The following is a 14,538-nucleotide window of genomic DNA, read 5'->3' on the forward strand; positions in this document are numbered from 1 at the left end:
ACATTGATGGTTCCCATCAGAGCTCTGGGTCAAAAAGAGGTTAATTTGGTTTATAATATTAAGAGAGCAAGAAGGTGGGTTAATAAAAATTTGGGTGCCTAAAAGAATTTTGAGCCTTTATTTTGTAGAAAATCCATTGCCAACAGTGTGTGGTGTAAGCCATGGAGTGTGATGTGCTGTAAGAGTCTGCTGTGTTGCAGTGTGGGGTAATAAGAGCTGCAGGCAAACCCTTGGGCTTGAGAGAATGGGTAAAATGAGAGAACTCTTACCTCTTAGGGTGTGTCTTTTGCAAACAGCCTGCTTTTTTACCCAATCTAAGTCTCATGGCTCAAGAGGTTAAAGCGCCTGCCTCCAATGTGGGAGACCCAGGTTCAATCCCTGGGTCGGGAAGATCCCCTGGAGAAGGAAATGGTAACCCACTCCAGTATTCTTGCCTGGAAAATCCCATGGACAGAGAAGCCTGGTAGGCTGCAGTCCATGGGGTCGCAAAGAGTTGGACACGACTGAGCGACTTCACTTCACTTCTTCACTTAAGACTCATGTAATAGGTGAGTTTTGCCTATTTATATTTATTGTAATCTCAGTATTTATTTCTTCTACCTTATTTTTTCTGTTCCAATTTATATTTTCTTTTCTCCTCGTTTCCGCTTAGGATTGATCCAGTACTCGTCGGGGACTGTTGTTTATTGAGCACCTGCCATTAGGTGTTTTGTAGTTTATTTTCACTATCCTCACAAAGAGCTTAGTAATATTATTCTAATTTTATAGATGAGAATGAAGACTTACAGGAGTTAAGTGTCTTTCCTAAAGTCCACAATTACAAGTGGCCTCCTCAGGACTCAAATCATAGGAAGGGGAGGGGAAATTGGTCTGTCCTGTTCGCCTAAATGGTCATTTCAGTCAGTCAGTTCAGTCGCTCAGTCGTGTCCAGCTCTTTGCGACCCCATGAATCACAGCATGCCAAGCCTCCCTGTCCACCACCAACTCCCGGAGTTCACTCAGACTCACGTCCATCAAGTGATGCCATCCAGCCATCTCATCCTCGGTCGTCCCCTTCTCCTCCTGCCCCAATCCCTCCCAGCATCAGAGTCTTCCAGTGACTCAACTCTTCGCATGAGGTGGCCAAAGTACTAGTTTCAGCTTTAGCATCATTCCTTCCAAAGAAATCCCAGGGTTGATCTCCTTCAGAATGGACTGGTTGGATCTCCTTGCAGTCCAAGGGACTCTCAAGAGTCTTCTCCAACACCACGTTCAAAAGCATCAATTCTTCGGCGCTCAGCCTTCTTCACAGTCCAACTCTCACATCCATACATGACCACTGGAAAAACCATAGCCTTGATTAGACGGACCTTAATCGGCAAAGTCATGTCTCTGCTTTTGAATATGCTATCTAGATTGGTCATAACTTTTCTTCCAAGGAGCAAGCGTCTTTTAATTTCATAGCTGCAATCACCATCTGCAATGATTTTGGAGCCCAAAAAATATAGAGTCTGACACTGTTTCCATTGTTTCCCATCTATTTCCCATGAAGTGATGGGACCGGATGCCATGATCTTTGTTTTCTGAATGTTGAGCTTTAAGCCAACTTTTTCACTCTCCTCTTTGACTTTCATCAAGAGGCTTTTAGTTCCTCTTCACTTTCTGCCATAAGGGTTAGGGCCCAGAAGTCAGAGAGAAACAAGAACCCACCTGGGAAGGGTAACTAGAGCCAGGGTCATCGACTGCATGGAAGGCTTTTGGGATATTTGAGACCTAACCCCGCATGGGAATCTCCAGCTAGAAGGAGAAGGTGGGCATGCAAACAACTTTGCCATCTTTTGGGCACTTGCCTTCTACCCAGCTTTAGAGTTCAGTGCCTGGCAGCACTGAAGGGCAGGAGAGAAAAGATGATGCTTGAAATGGATTTTGAAAGAACTGAAGATTTGTTACAGGAATTGAAAGCAAGAGCATTTTGGGCAGCAGGACAACTTAAGAACGAGTTAAGGGGCAGTGGGTGTGGCTGCAAAATAGGGGCAGCTAGGAGATAGAGGGCTAGACAGGTGGCCTGGGAGACAGGGAAAACCTTGAACACTAGGATGAAACTCTGGTTTTAATCATTGAGCTGCACAGATCCCTGAAAGTGACCCCACTTGACTGAACATTCATACTTGTGACTTGTTTTTTTCACTCTCAGCCTCTGGCTATGAAGTGGTATTAATTAGTAGAGAAATTCAAGAGGCCAAATGGCCTGACCCACGATCACACAGTAAGTAATCCTGGACTCCACGTTGGGGTGGTCTGAGTCCTGGGCCAGGCACTTGGGTGAGACAAATGGGGAGTGTTTAAGTGAAGGTTGCTCCACCCAAGGCATGACATTTTGACAGAAGGTAGTGGTTGGGGTTGGAGCTGTCTTCCTTCAGAAGTTGAGAGTTGAATACACAGGAGAACATGAGGAGATGGAGATTGAGGCCAATCCTGCCTCACAAATCAGCTTTCCCAACCATATGTACATAGCATTATGCTTGGCATGCCCTTGGCTGTATCTGGCATTGTAATTCCACCTCTTCTACTATTTGAGTGCAAATGCATCTGAGTGATAGAAAGAAAGCCTGCTGCTGCTGCTAAGTTGCTTCAGTCGTGTCCGACTCTGCGACCCCAGAGACAGCAGCCCACCAGGCATCCCTGGGATTCTCCAGGCAAGAACACTGGAGTGGGTTGCCATTTCCTTCTCCAGTGCATGAAAGTGAAAAGTGAAAGTGAAGTCATTCAGTCGTGTCCAATTCTTAGCAACCCCATGGACTGCAGCCCACCAGGCTCCTCCGTCCATAGGCTTTTCCAGGCAAGAGTACTGGAGTGGAGTGCCATTGACTTTGAGAAAGAAAGCCTAGTTTGCCCTAGTTTTTAAAAGTATATGGTGTCAAGCAAAACCCTTGAGTCATACTCAGTGGCCTGTGGTTTGACAGACCATGCTGAAAACTAGAGGACCAATAGACCCTGCTCATGCTTACTTGAGTTTAGCTGCTCATCGAGGTGTCCTGCCCAGTTCTCACTTTTTTTTTAACTCCATGTGTGTAGTTGACATTGCATTGTTGTTCAGTTGATAAGTTGTGTCTGACTCTGCGACCCCATGGACTGCAGCACACCAAGCTTCCCTGTCCTTCACTATCTCCAGGAGTTTGCTCAAATTCATTTGAGTCCATTCATTCATGTCCATTGAGTCAGCGATACTATCTAAGCATCTCATCTACTGCCCTCCCTCTTCTGCCTTCAGTCTTTGCTAGCATCAGGGTCTTTTCCAGTGAGTTGGCTCTTCCCATCAGGTGGCCAAAGTATTGGAGCTTCAGCTTCAGCATCAGTCCTTCCAATGAATATTCAGGGTCAGTTTCCTTTAGAATTGACTGGTTTGATCTCTCCTTGCAGTCCAAGGGACTCTTAAGAGTCTTCCAGCACCACAATTCAAAAGCATCAATTCTTTGCACTCAGATTTTTTTATGGTCCAACTCTGACATCCATACATGATTAGTGGAAAAATCATAGCTTTGACTATACAGACCTTTGTTGGCAAAGTGCTTTCTCTGCTTTTAATATGCTGTCTAGGTTTGTGATAGCTTTCCTTCCAAGGAGCAAGCGTCTTAATTTCATGACTGCAGTCACTGTCCAGTGATTTTGGAGCCCAAGAAAATAAAGTCTGTCACTGTTTCACGTTTTTCCTTCTATTTGCCATGAAGTGATGGGGCCGGATGCCATGGTCTTAGTTTTTCAAACTTAGTTTTAAAAAACATTTTAAGTTTTTAAACGTTGCATTAGCTATGACTATTAGCATAGCTATGACTCTGCTGTAAATAATTTTAAAATTTTGGTACTTCAGCTATTAGCAACAAATGACACAGGAACCACCTCTCAAGTGATCATGACATCAATGGTCAAAACTGACCTAGAACCACTACTGCCCTCTGCCATTTCTTTTATACCTAGTTATGTACCAGCCATTGCTCTAGGTAAGCACTTATTTATTCCTCATGATAACCTTGTAGAGACTTGAATTCCCGTTTTACAGTTCAGGAAACAGGCTTTGAGAGGGTGAGCTGACTTTTGTACTCAGTAGGACCAGAATCCAAGCTCTTAGTAGAAAAGAAAGGGCACCCCACTCCAGTCCTCTTGCCTGGAGGATCCCATGGATGGAGGAGCCTGGTAGGCTGCAGTCCATGGAGTCGCACAGAGTCGGACACGACTGAGCAACTTTCACTTTTCACTTTCTTGCATTGGAGAAGGAAATGGCAACCCACTCCAGTGTTCTTGCCTGGAGAATCCCAGGGACGGGGAGCCTGGTGGGCTGCCATCTCTGGGGTCGCACAGAGTCGGACACGACTGAAGCGACACAGCAGCAGCAGCTGTTCATCTGACCTAGAGAGGTTCAGCACCTTAAATCTTCCACAGAGCTCCTGTCTGTGTGCAGACTGTTAGAGACCAAACGACGGGCTCTAGGACCTGAGTCATGTTTACCAGAAAGAGACAGGATATGCGCTTATCCTGCCTGGCCAATCATGTAACGCCAGCTACTCCTATAACTGAGACAAACAACTGCCTTTATATAAGCCGCCATACTCCTTTGTTCCGGGCTCTTGTCGGATTCCCTTGTGTGGGACGAGACTTGGGCCCTAGTGCGCTAGAGATAAACTCCCTTCTTGCCCTTACATTACCGTGGTGGACTTTCTCTCTCAGTCAGTTCGGAGATACGGGCTCGGAGCATAACACAGACATGCTCCCTTCCCTAGAGCCTGTCTGAACCCAGGCTGGAGATATATTGATACCTTTCAAGATGTTCCCTCCTGTGGGATCCCATGCAGTTCCCCACATCTGGTCTCCTAGGGGTTCTGGTTTCTGTTATCCTGGCCTTTTCCTTTCCTCTTTGGAGGTGTCCCTGCCAGTTCTCAGAAACCACTTAAAAAAAAAAAAAAGAAAACCCTCTCCTTTCACATCTGGTCTCAACCCTACCTCTGATCTCAGGTCTGCTAATCTGTCACCTGTGTGAAACTGACCAGATACTCACAATGAAAGTTGATGGGTGTCTTACTGCCCCCGCCCCATCTCCACTCCTGAGGCTTCTTGGGGAGATGAGGAATTGGTCAAGGGTCCTATTGGAGAAGGAAATGGCACCCCACTCCAGTACTCTTGCCTGGAGAATCACAGGGATGGGGGAGCCTAGTGGGCTGCCATCTATGGGGTCGCACAGAGTCAGACACGACTGAAGCGACTTAGCAGCAGCAGCAAGGGTCCTATAGTATCTGGTCTGACCCCTGCCCTGCCACAGGAAAGTGTGAAGGGAGATTAAGACCTAGGGAGTTTGTGCAAATTTTGAAGGAGGAGACCTGGGTCTGCTGTTACCTTATCATGTGACTCTGGGCAGGAACAGAAATAACTATCTCAGATGGTTGTTTTGAAGGTCAAGGATAACATGTATATACAGAGTTTCTTTTTTTGGCCAGGGCCAGGCAGCATGTGGGATCTTGGTGCCCTGACCAGGAATCAAGTACCTCTTCATGGGGAGTGTGGAGTTTTAAACACTGGACCATCAAGAAGTCCCCTAAAGAGTTTTCTGTCAAGTTTTCAGGGCTGTGTCAGGTACCAGTGAGTGAGGAAGGAGCTGTTTTGAAAGCAGGAAATTTAGACTGTTTGGAGAATTAGATACTTTAGGAAAATCATAGGATCTTAAAACAGCAGGACTTTAGGGGATCTACGGAGCCCAATCCAGCATCTGTAAATGGAGAAATGCAGGCCCCGAGGGCCTAAGTGACATCCAGCCTTCGCCTGCAGGCCTCGGTGTCCTGTTTGCCTCTCTGCCAGAGCTCTTTCCTGCATACCAAGCCCCTTACCCACATCCATGTGGCAGGTTGTGGTGGGAGGGCCTTGCTAGGCTAGAAGGGCAGGGATCCCTTTTCAAGTCCTGCTGGGGACAAGTAACGAGCTTGGAGGGCTTGAGGTAGCACAGACTAAACAACCGGAGGGGTTGTGCAGGTTGGCTTGTGCCAGGTGTAGGGAGAGCAAGTTAGCCAAGATGGCGGTGGTCAGGCACTCTTGGCCCAGGGCCTTTTGCTCTCCACGTCTTGTAAAGACATAGTTACATAACAGCTGAGCCCACTTACAGCACTGCTCATGCATGTTATGATGTACCTGCTTGGCCATGAGCCACTTTTGTTCTGCAAACTTACATACAAGCTCCACCTGAACAGCCCTTGTGGCGACATTACAGCTGCGTTATGGCTTTGTCTACCACGAGAGGAGAGAATACAATGTGTCTGCTGCTATGGCTGCTGTGTCAGTAAGGAGAGAATAAACGTGTCTGTAGTTCTTAGGACTCCTTAAGTTTTCTCCAGCTTCCCTGCTTGTGCCTTGCGTACCTTGGGTTCAGCCAATAGTGAGATACAGCAAGACAACTGGTGTAGTTGGCAGGATCAGCAATACACTAGGAGAACTCTGAGGTAGCAGGCAAGGGCCAGCTCCACTTTGGGGCCCCGAGGTTTCAGGAAACCTCAGGAATCCAGATTCTAATCCCGACACCTGCTCAGGACTACCCCAGAAGACAAAGCTAGGAGATCTGCTTGAAGTGATGGAGGCAGCCAGGTGTACTAATATAATTAGGTCTCGTCAGTCAGCTTCAGTTAAGTACCTCATCAATACACTCTCCAAATGGGCTCCGGGATAGGCACATAGCTCAAGTTGGTCCAGACTCAACCGCAGGATTTCAGGATTTTTACTGGAAATCTGGTGTGGTGCAATCCAGAAAATTGTCCAACAGTGAGTGACCCAAGGAGGTTACCCTGGGCTGCTTGGAGCCAGATTCCTTGTGGTCTGCAGGCTTCCTCCCTGGTTGGAGGAGTTACACCCTCTCAGGTGGTCCCAAAAGTCCCCAGGTGCTGGGCAGTGGGCTTTTCCTGACAACTACCGTAAATAGTTGGTACTTGAATGATTGCCCCCACCCACAGTTCTCATACTTACCCTACTACAAGGGAGGAAAACAGAGAAGTAGGTGGGAACATACCCCCACAGTGCGTCCAATGGAATGTTCTGCTTCAGCAAGTCTGTCTCTGGGGAACATGCTGGCTCTTCTACTAACTGCTGGCTTGTATGGATCCTCACTAATCCAGTAGTTTAGCGCCTCAGAACCACCTGGAGGGCTGAATAAAACACAGATTGCTGGCCCCACCTTGAGCTTCTGATTCAAGGAGATGGGGACCTATAATTTGCATTGCTAACAAGTTCCCGGTGATGCCTATCGGCTAGTCCACAGTACCAGGCATTGTAGGATTTTCAGCCCCTCCCACCCAGTGCCTGTTGCAGAGCGGAGGCTACTGTAAAAGAGACCCACGTGTCCTGAAAATGGAGCGGAGGCGCTGTCTTCAGGAGCGCTGCCAGGCTTGGCAGGAATGCGAATCTGGAGTTGCTACTTTGCCCCTGTGAGGGGAAGCCTGCCTGAGGGTGACACCAGCACAGAATTGAGACACAGTGACACTTTCCAGAGGACATGAGTCTAGCCATGCTTGACACCGACCTGATGCACCCTCTGGACGTTTCAGTGCTGTGACAACAACAGTTTCCTTTTTTGCCTTTAGCCCATTTGAATAGGGGTGCTATCTAGCAATTCCAAGAGTCTTGCTGAGGTGGAGAAGACAGAGATGCACCAGGGGAGAAAATGGAAAAACACGTGGGGCTGAAGCTCCTGCGAGGGGCTGTCTCTAGGCAGACAGAATCTCCTGCCTGGCTTTCAACGGCCTGGTGGTTAAGGTCGTAAGCCTTGGAATGAGGTGGGCTGAGATGCTAGGTCTAGGCAGAGTACCTAGCCTCTTGGAGCCCCAGTCACCTTATTTTTTTACAATTACTTACCTCAAGGAGCAAATTAGGGACCTTGGCGATCATCCTGGCATGAAGTAGCTGCTCAGTCGATAGACTTATTAGGATGATATTATGATAGTATGACGTGTGTGTACTCAGTCATGTCCAGCTTTTTGCAACTCCATGGACTGTAACCCATCAGGCTCCTCTGCCCATGGGATTCCCCAGGCAAGAATACTGCAGTCGGTTGCCATTTCCTTCTCCACTCCATCTTCCTGATGTTATGCCCAGAGTCCAAGTCCCCAAAACTGAGAGAATAAGACGTCCACAGCAATGCAAAAGCATAAAGGGGTTTATTGCTAGCTCGAGTTAGGGCCCAGGTCTCATCCAGCACAGTGGAATCGGACAAGAGCCCCAAGCTCTGAATCACATCTACTTTTATACAGACAGTTCTTTGTTTCCGTAACAGCATAGCTGATTGGTTAAACCGTACTTGCGCGGAACTTTTAAACCTCGCATCCCTATCTGGATTGGCTCGGGTCTGGCGCGGGCTGGGGCTACAGGGATTTTCTGACTGGTCGAGCTACACTGCCTGTGGGAGTTCCCAGTGCCTCAGCGTTCCTAGAGACTAAACCTCAGGCCTAGCCTGCCGCTTAGAGCCTGTCCTGGCTCCACTTTGGTCCTAACACCTGACTCAGGATCTTATGTCTCTTACATAACACTCTGGTGGGAAGGACTACCTGGGAAGCCCCTATAATAGTTACAGATCACAATAGGAGGCCTCAGGCTATTAGTGGCAACCCTGGGTCCCTGGCAAAGGGCAGGAAGCCACCTCAGAGGCCTCCTGGAGAGGGGAGTATCTCAGAACCCTCCAGAGGCTTTGTGTGCATCTCAGGGCCAGTGCAGGGGCTCCAGGATTCTGGTTTGGGTGAAATTGCTGAGGACTACTTGAGAAGTTCCACTACAGTTGGGCCTTCCTGGGGTGGGGGCAGGGGAGCTCCGTTAGACAAGGATCAATTAATTTCAAGATCATGTCAGACTGGGAAATCAAGACTGCTTTGGGATTTTAAAGGGAGTAACCCTTGGCTGATCACTGAAGGGTCGCCTTCCCCTTATTCTGTTCCCTCCAGGCCCTTCTCTACTTTTCTTTTGCAACATCTGGCAAGTCATACTTTATGCAGAATTCTAGATGTTGATAGACATTGGGATAAATAATGAGAGAAAAAAAGAAACCAAAAGAACTAGACTTTTTCCCAGTCATAGTGCTCTACATTTTGACTTGGGAGGAATCAATTCTGGCTCAGACAGTAAAGAATCTGCCTGCCAATGCAGGAGATGTGGATTTGATCCCTGCATCAGGAAGATCCCTTGGAGAAGGAAAAGGCAACCCACTCCAGTATTGCCTGCAAAATTCCATGGACAGAGGAGCCTGGCGGGCTACAGTCCATGGGGTTTCATAACTTAGTGACTAAACCACCACCACCACCACCACAGCTGACTCAGTGGCTTGTAAATGTGATCTCATCAAATTAGGTAATTTAAAGAAGGTTATTGTTTTAATCATCACCATGATCATTAAATTTTCTTTAGTAGTTGTGTTTTTACTATTGCTGTGGTATTCTGTGCAGCTGTTAGGCCCAGGAATTCTAAAGAGGAACTCTAAAGAAAAGAAAAAGGAGCTCTGAAAGATGTGAAAACCTTCAGGAGCCAAGGGAATGAAGCTATTTGCTGGGCTCCCCAGATAACAAGAAGGCACAGTCATCATCGTTGTCATCACCATTTTGTGGTGCCACCTCCCAGACTCTACAACTCCCATAGCCAACTGGGAGAGCTGACAATAGCTACTATCTCTCTGCAAGCCATCAGTATAAAACTCCTTTCTGGAGTGAACAGAAACATAAATTTGATGATTTTACTGAGAAAATAAATGACATTCCTGCTCTATCCCTAGCCCCCAACACACACCTGCTATGCCTATGTGCATATAGATATACTTTGTGCATGGAAGAAAAAGAGAAGAACAAGTGTATTCTAGACTAATCTGAAATTCACTACAGATGGTTTGGCTAATTCAGTTAAAATCAAATTCTTTTCTTTACGTATCCTGTCGCCTTCACACATGGGAATTGGTTTTAGAGTTAAATTCCTGTATAAAGTTCCTATTGTATGATGGGGTAATTTCCTGACAGTGGGTGATGATGCTGAATCTCTGGTTCTTCAAACAGGGGGAGGAACTTAGAGTAAGGATGAAAAGATTGCCAATTAGGTTGGCCTGTGGTCCACAATCCCAGAAGAGATTGAGGTCCTGAGAATTGGCTACCCCTCAGGGTAGTGGTTTTGAAGTATATTGCTTCTGTAGAACCATAAACATCAATTTCTACTTTAAAAACTTTGAAGCCATTTAAAACACCTCATGCGAAGAGTTGACTCATTGGAAAAGACCCTGAGGCTGGGAGGGATTGGGGGCAGGAGGAGAAGGGGACGACAGAGGATGAGATGGCTGGATGGCATCACCAACTCAATGGACATGGGTTTGGGTGAACTCCGGGAGTTGGTGATGGACAGGGAGGCCTGGTATGCTGCAATTTGTGGGGTCGCAAAGAGTAGGACATGACTGAGTGACTGAACTGAACTGAACTGAAAAGATATAGTAAAAATACACGTTTAAACATGCTAGGCACCAAATTTAACATGTTAGGGACCACCTGGATTAGAGTTTGAAGTTAACCTTTTGCTGTTTCTGTTTAACATAAGACTGTTTAGAGGTCACAAGGTGAGCTGTTCAAACCTTTCTGCAACAACTTCTCTGTGTGAATTAGACCTTTTTTGGGCTTACGCAACCAAAACAGAAGATGGAAGTAAACCGGTTGCAAAAGCTGATATTAGGAGGGCAACTGTTAGTCTCTAATGTCTGATTTCAAGTTTTTATAATATTAATTTATAACTTCTAATGTCTCACATAATGGGCTCCCCCTTAAGAATTCAACTGAGGAAATGGTACGCTCCTAAACAAGACAAAACATGAAAACAGTTGCTTTAGACTTTGTTGCAGCATTTCTGGCGCTGAAAGTGTCCTCAGAATAAATCCAGAGTCCAGCTCTCACAGAGGCCAGTTGTGGATTTTCCCCATCAGTAATTTTTTTTTTTAATGTATATGTAAGTTTATTTTATTTTATTTTATTTTTTTAGTTTTTTTATTTTTTAAATTTTAAAATCTTTGATTCTTACATGCGTTTCCAAACATGAACCCCCCTCCCACCTCCCTCCCCACAACATCTCTCTGGGTCATCCCCATGCACCAGCCCCAAGCATGCTGTATCCTGTGTCAGACATAGACTGGCACAGTAATTTTTTTTAACTGGAGAATTACCCCTCCCGTGTTCAGGACAGATCTTGTGCAACTGTCTATCAAGATGGGCCACCCTTCCCTGGGTACTGCTTCAGGTCAATCAGAGCCCCACTCATGGGAATTTGAATTTTGAGTGGTTCCATGCAAGAACTGAAGTGGTTGGAGGTGACATCCCATAGCTTTGCCCTGAAAACACTGTCCATTTGTTTCCTTGACCTGGCTCCTTTTACATCCTCAGGGCACTATCCTTTCTAAGGCTTGTTGTTTGGCTTTTCCTTTGATTCTTTGAAGAATCCAGACCTCTCCAGTAGAGTATCGCCCCACTTTGTTTCTTAGGCTAGCCAGAATCAGTTCTGTTGTTTGCAACCAAAACATTCTGACTGACTGACTCCAAATTTTGCAAAGGGAAAATGGTAGTAGCATCAAGAGGTCAGTGACTTGTTCAAGCCCACGTTGTTAGAACTTTGGGCACAAGTGTAAGGCCATGCTCTCCAGGAAGAAATGATCCTAAATCAATATTTACAACAGGAGAACAAACACATCTAGGACAGAACTCACCTTTGTACTGTGCATATGAGAGAGACAGGAAGAGAAATGTGAATAATGGCTGGGAAATAGGGGCATGTATCCCAGATCTTCACAACTTTCAATTCTGGTCACTCAGGCAGGGTTTTGCAGAGACCCAGAACCATTCTCTCTGGACCCTAAGGCTTGAGAAGGAGTTTCTGAAAAGGTGGAAGAATCTTAGGATCTCAACTGAGGGGGAACTTGGGCAGATAAATACCTAACCAGGGATCTGAGCCAACAGAAGCAAAACTGAGGGTCTGTGGGAACAGACCACATATGCTAACAATAGTAGTGGCAGTGTTAGTCGCTCAGTCGTGTCCGACTCTTTGTGACCCCATGGACTGTGGCTTGTCAGGCTCCTCTGTCCATGGGATTCTCCAGGCAAGGAATACTGGAGTGGGTTGTCATTCCCTTCTCCAATGCTAACAACAGTTCTGACTTTTAACAAGGGATGATGGTCATTGTTCACTAAACCGTAAGCTCTGTAAGAAGAGGACTGGACTTGTTCACCACAATATTCACAACACCTGGCACAAGGCCTTGTGCCTGGTAGGTGCTCAATACACATTTGCTGAAGGGCTGAATGGGTTGGGCTTCCATGTGGTTGTCTGGACCCAGCAGCCTAGTGATTTTGTCACTAATGGACTGGGTCTTTGGCTTTGCATTTCTGGCCTCACCCGGGGGGAGAATGGTGCCTGGCTGGTGAGAAATGTCTGGAAAACACAGGAGCACTGGCTGCAACGTGTTCCCAATATTCTAATTACTGATGACATTTACTCAGCAGCAGTTGTGGTACAGGGAACAAAAAGTTCTGTGGGCTTGCAGCCTAAATGACAGAACACAAAGAGCAACTGGGAGCTTCTCTCTCTCTTGCTTTGTTAATGTATAAGAAGCAATGCTATTTCAGATTTACAATAAGAACAGCAAGAGTGACGATCTCCCATTTTATAGAGAGAAATGCAGACTTTTCCCAATGTGCAGAATCATGTCCCCAGCCTAGCCTGGAGGACCCATCATTTTCCTGCGTGTGTGTTCTCTGCCCGGATAGTTCCAGCTCTGTCCGGTCTTGGGTCTGATGTTTGCATCCTTCATTCCATGCTGGTTGTGTCACTGCAGGCGCAATGTGGGTCTTCAGTGGAGAAAGTTCCTTGGAAAGGAGTTTTGAGACATTTGAAAGACGGAAGATTGTAAGTAGACAAGCGGGTCGGGGTAGGGGGTGGCCCCACCTGTGCTGGCCCTTGAGCCCCACTGTCCTCACCTCCAAGGACAGAGAAAAATGGTGGTTATCAGGGCTAAGGAAACGGCTTCCCATTGTTTAGTCACATAACCTCTCTCTAGACTCTCTTGCGTACAACAGGCCTTGTTATTATTTTTTTTTAAATTATCTTCTTGTACCACTACTGTTTGCAGTTTCTTCTTTCTTGTTTATGGTAATTCCTTTGGGAAGAGCTCTAGTTCTGGGGGACACTGGCAGGTGAAACCTCAGCTTGTCTATCTTTTCTACTGGCAGGGATGCCCTCGGCCAAGCAGGGCAAGTAGGTGCTATCACTGAGAGCCCTTGCCTTTCAAAGTGCTGGGAGTTTTCATGTGACTGCCCCCACCCTGGCTGGTCCTTTTTCACAGACCCTGTTTACACCTTTAGTGCTTCTCTCCCCAAAACAGCACCTCCCAGGGTCCTTTCAAAGATAAGATGCTTCATCTCAGTTTTCCATAGACTCAGAATCTCTAAGGATGGGGCTGTGGTGACAGTTTGGGACACTTGAGGAGACAGGCCCCTGATAACCCAGGACAAAAATTGCTGCCTAGTTACCATGCCAGGCTCACTGCCCCCTTCCTAGTTGACAGAGCTAGGGTAAGGAGTGAGGAAAAGTCCAGGTTTTCAGAATTAAAAATGGCTGGAACCACTGGTTGGAGTTCTTTTAGCCTGGGAGTGGGAGAAACATATTTTCTCTTTCTTGGGAACTTGAATTATGAATGGTCCCAAGCAAGAACTGAAGTGTCTGGAGGTAACTTGCCCTGAAAACACTGTCCATTGGTTTCTTTGACCTGGCTCCTTTCATGTCCTTCAGGGTCCTATCCTTTCTGAGGCTTGTCACATGGCTTATCCTTTGATTCTCTGAGGCCCCCAGAAATCTCTAGTAGACTGCCTTCTATCTCCCCCACTCCTTTGTTTCTGAGGCTAACCTTTTTGGTGGAGCCTCCTAAGGCTGTAGGATCCTCAGGCCAGAGCCTTCTGGCGGCTGGACCCACAGCAATGTCCAGTCACAATCAGCCACCCCAGCTTGTATTCACAGACCCAGACCCCTTAGGGCAGACAGCGCAGTGAGACTGGGTATGGAGTTGTAGTCATTTTGTTTTTGTGGAGGTGAGGGGAGATCCTTAGAAGGGGCGTAGGGTGAAAGACTGAATGTGTGCTCAGTTGCGTCCGACTCTTTGTGACCCCCATGGACTGTCGCCTGCCAGGCCCCTTTATATACCAGACAAGAATACTGGAGCGGGTTGCCATTTCCTACTCCTACTCCAGGGAATCATCTTCCTTACCAGGGATCATCAAATCGACGTCTCTTGTGCCTCCTGCATTGGCAGGGGAGCTCTTCACCACAGCGCCGCCTGGGAGGCCCAGCAGTTCCTTAACGGTTGCTTTCTCCCTCCGTGATTTTGGAGGCAGCTTCGGGTGTCCTGGGTCAGACGGTAAAGCGTCTGTCTGCGATGCAGGAGAACCGGGTTCGATTCCTGGGTTGGGAAGATCCCCTGGAGAAGGAAATGGCAGCCCACTCCAGTATTCTTGCCTGAAAAATCCCATGGATGGCGGA

This window comes from Ovis aries, unplaced genomic scaffold (assembly GCF_016772045.2).
Source record: "Ovis aries strain OAR_USU_Benz2616 breed Rambouillet unplaced genomic scaffold, ARS-UI_Ramb_v3.0 scaffold_195, whole genome shotgun sequence".
Taxonomy (NCBI): domain Eukaryota; kingdom Metazoa; phylum Chordata; class Mammalia; order Artiodactyla; family Bovidae; genus Ovis; species Ovis aries.